A 4215-nucleotide genomic window follows, 5' to 3' on the forward strand; every position below is an offset into this window, starting at 1 on the left:
CACTGACCCTAGAGAAAAAGGTTGACAAAATGGCTCGTTGAGTATTTTATAGAGTCGCCACTAGCCAAAGAGAGATTTCCGAATCCACGGTTGGCTAGAATTCGTTGTATCACCTAGAGATCGGGAAAATCATAGTTTTCCCGATCCGTGTAACTCATGGGTTGATCTGCGCCATGGATTCTAAGTAAGTGCCGTAGTTATGAAAAATGAAGGGGTTAGGAACCTTTTTTTCTACTCGTGTAAAACATCGTCTCTACTTTTGTCAAGTTGTACACTTTCAAAATGGATTATACTAAGATTTACATATATGACAGTAAACTATCAATCTTAAATGAACAAAAATCAAAATGAAACTGAAAGAAAGTAATGTTTTTTTAACGAAAGTGTTGCAAGAAAAGAACATTGAATTTTTGGTTACTCCTTTAAATCACGTTTTTTATACAAAAGGTCTTCAGTAGAGGCAACTATAAAGCATACTTTATCTGATATTAGAACAGAGCCTACTAATAGAAGTGCTCAAAAAATAGAGAGAATAACACAAATCCTAAATAAGCAAGAAAAGAAATCATTGTAAGACAAAATGCAATAAAGCAAAATGACAATTTAAAAAGATGTAACACTGAATTTCCAACTCTTCCCTTGAATCACGTTTTCTAATACCAATTTTCACTTGTAATGGTAAAATCGTAATTTCAACTCAGACTTGATAAAATCAAACTTACCAACTTAGCCTTACATGTCATCTCCACATTAATACCTATAAAAGAAGACCATGCACTTAAACGAAGGCATAACTCGAACAAGAGGAGATAGGAGAGACTCCGAGACTTCTATCTCTTTTCTAGATAGAGAGTGAAAGGAAATGAAAAGGGAAAATTAAAGAACCGAGGCTTCCTTTTTTGGTCTCTCTTCAACCCTTTTCCATTCGTCTTGATCCCTTTTCTCTTCCATTTCTCTTCAAGGAAGAAGTCAAAAGCCAAAACCTAGCCGATAGCTAATCCCTATTTCATTTTGCACATTCATCAAAAAATCATTTTTTTTTTCTTTTATTTACTTTATCCCTACTCAAATGTCATGTGGAGTATGCTCTACAGTTCCTATTCTCATTTGCTATCTATCATATTTTCATGAAGTTCGGTGGCACCAAGCATTGCCTTCGGTGGGACTGAATTTCACATTTAGTTGCAGCCGAATTAGCCAGTCTGCGTGTTGTCATGTTGTGGCCCATTTTGGTGGGACTAAAGGTGCATTCAGTTAAATTGAATTTGACATTCGGTTGCAGCCGAATTAGCCAATCTATTTGTTATCTTATTATGGCTTACTTATGCAGGATTGAATATAGGTTCGGTGCAACAAAACATGCCTGAATTTCAGTTATTTCATTCATTCCATCCGTAGACTTTTGAAGATAAGTTCCTAAGGTTTTTCTATAAGATTTTGATGCATTTTTTAGTTTTTAAGGTATAGTACCATGACAGACATATCTTAAATTTCTTTGCACTTTAGTTTCTTCAGGTCTATAAGTCTTCTTTAAATTATAATGGGGGGTTAGTTGGACTTGACAGATGTACTTGACAAACCTTTACCATTACTTAAACTTTTAAGTTGATGACTTTGCATGAAGCGAAGCACAATCAAAAGGTGATGATGATGTTATGATTAGCCCCGCGTATATACCAGTCGGTTCTAACTGCAACCGAGAGGTAGCCGGTTCTTACCAAAACTACCTTCCCTCCGGCCACGGCTCCAGCCACTTGTCCCTAGTCCATGCCCAACACTCAAATTTAACTGTTATTTAATAGTGGGGGTGTCTACATGTGGGTACTCTTGCCACACATGCCAGTTGGCATGTATGGGCTTGTTTTGGCAGTCCATGTGGCTTATGAGTTATATGTGTCTACAGAGTGAGAAATCCACTCCGTTCATCAGTTTCTCAATCTCACAATACGTTAAGATTTAAAAAAATTAGGCACATAAAAGAATCAGGTGGGCCACACGACAGGAAAAACCAGGAATTGAATGCCTACCATTGGAATCTTTGTGTGGGCCACATAAGTCCTGGGTGACGATGATATTTATGCCTATAGTTTATCTAACTGTTAATAACCTAATGAACAGTTTGGATGGCATATAAGCATCATGGTCAGCTTTAGGAAAGTTTCAACGGTGGACATTTCTGTTCTCACCGTCTCTCGTGTCGCGTGGCCTGGAGTCCTGTGAGGTTGAGAAAGTAATGGACGGAGTGGATTTCTCACCGGGATTTCTCTGGACCCCACATGGCTTCCGACCACAGGAACTTCCCGTGGCCTCCATGTCGGGCCATGACACGTACTCCTAGGTCAAATCACTGTAGCTGCCCCTCATCGTCCCCGAGGTGGTCGTACCCCAATACCAGTGGGGCCCACCAGATGAGCGGGAGTAGGGTAGGCGTGTGTCACGCGAGTACCGTTGGCAGGCACAATTGCCGAAGATGCCAAAGCCAAAACTCTTTATTTGATGTCATGGATTCACGTGTCCGAGCCGATGGTAGTGTGAAAACTACTACGTTGGAATTTGGGACCAAGAGGCCCACCGTCCAAAAGTGATGGAAATCTGGGAAGTACACTCGCGAGTGGACTCTCCACTACACGTGGCACGTGTAAGATCCAAGCCGCTCATCAGGTAGATCCGACCATAATAATTTGTCGAATGAAAAATCAGTCCGGTCTTCTCTTTTATTATGGAAGATAATAGTGAAGAATGTGGACCGTTGTTTATTTGTTTAACTGCTTATTTCTTTGGTAAGTTGGATGACTGAGCGAACTGTTTTACACGTGTAATACAAGTGGGTCCTGACTGATCAGTGGCTCTGATCTCACGGGCTGGTAACTGTAGTGAGGAGTGCAGTAGCAAGTATGCTCACGAGTGCACTCTCAAATTAAACGAGAGGAGCGTGGAGGGCTATCGCACTTATGGCGTAACTGGAGCACGTGATGAATGATCCATGCATCCGTGCGTCTGAACGCAGAAGACAAAAGTGCATCGCAGTCCAAATAGGCCCACCTGTAGCAACGACGGTGTTAATCATACGGCTACGTGTGAATGCATCGTTACCTAAAAGTCTAGCTGGCCTTACTCATACGTGACCTGCACATGTGCAATAAATGCAGCTGCGACAATTGCTTATCCTTCGGCTAGCTTGTTTTTTATCAAGTGGACCGGCTCTATCTTTTGGCTAACTTTTGTGTGGGACCCAGCTTATGAACAGCAGTGATCATGTGCATTTGGGGATTGCGTACTGACTGCAGAGTCAGTCGTCAGGTGGCTATTGAAAGTGCTCCGTGGCCCATTTCATGATGTATGTATCTCATACAGACTTTCCTTCCTAATACTTTTTAGAATATTTTAGAAGATGAGCTTAAAATTGAGGTAGGTCCAAATTATATATATATATATATATATATATATATATATATATATATATATATATATATATATATATATATATAACAAATAAAGAAAGAGTGGTGATAGAACTCCCGCTATTAAAAACTTCCGAAGGATCACAATTTTTGATTAAGCCGATATTTGCATTTTATTTCTTTATCTAAGTGTGCGTGACCTAACTAATAAGTTAAATGATAAATATTATAACGAGCCTGGGCATAAAACGACTAATGTTTTCTTGGGATGCAGTTTACTCGAAATTTGGATCTCCAATAGTTTTAAGCTCATGCTCTATACTGATATGAAAAGGTAAACAGACTGATTCATAAAATACGTGTGTGTGTGTAAATGCTCACCCATCATACTCGATTTGGATCCAAAATCTGAACGGTCTATGTGAAGCAGCACAAGTTTTACTTTGATTTAAAACTTTGGTGGGCCATGAAAAATGAAAACAGTTTCCTCCTTCGATTTGCATTTCTCTTTACCATGGCCCACCAGAATTTTATATCATAATAAAAATTTATCCCTTGGAATTTCATGGGATTCCGCATCACACTATATATATATATATATATATATATATATATATATATATATATATATATATATATATATATATATATGGAAAAGGTACTATGCGCTCCACCTCACTCTGTCCCATGAGGTTGAGCTGTGTGGGCCCCACCGTGATGCGTTTCGAATATCTACCCCATCAGTCAGATGCACCATTCAATCATGGGCCTAGGTCTCAAAAATCAAGTCGATCAGTGACTTGTGTGGGCCATA

Source organism: Magnolia sinica, chromosome 7 (assembly GCF_029962835.1).
Source record: "Magnolia sinica isolate HGM2019 chromosome 7, MsV1, whole genome shotgun sequence".
Taxonomy (NCBI): domain Eukaryota; kingdom Viridiplantae; phylum Streptophyta; class Magnoliopsida; order Magnoliales; family Magnoliaceae; genus Magnolia; species Magnolia sinica.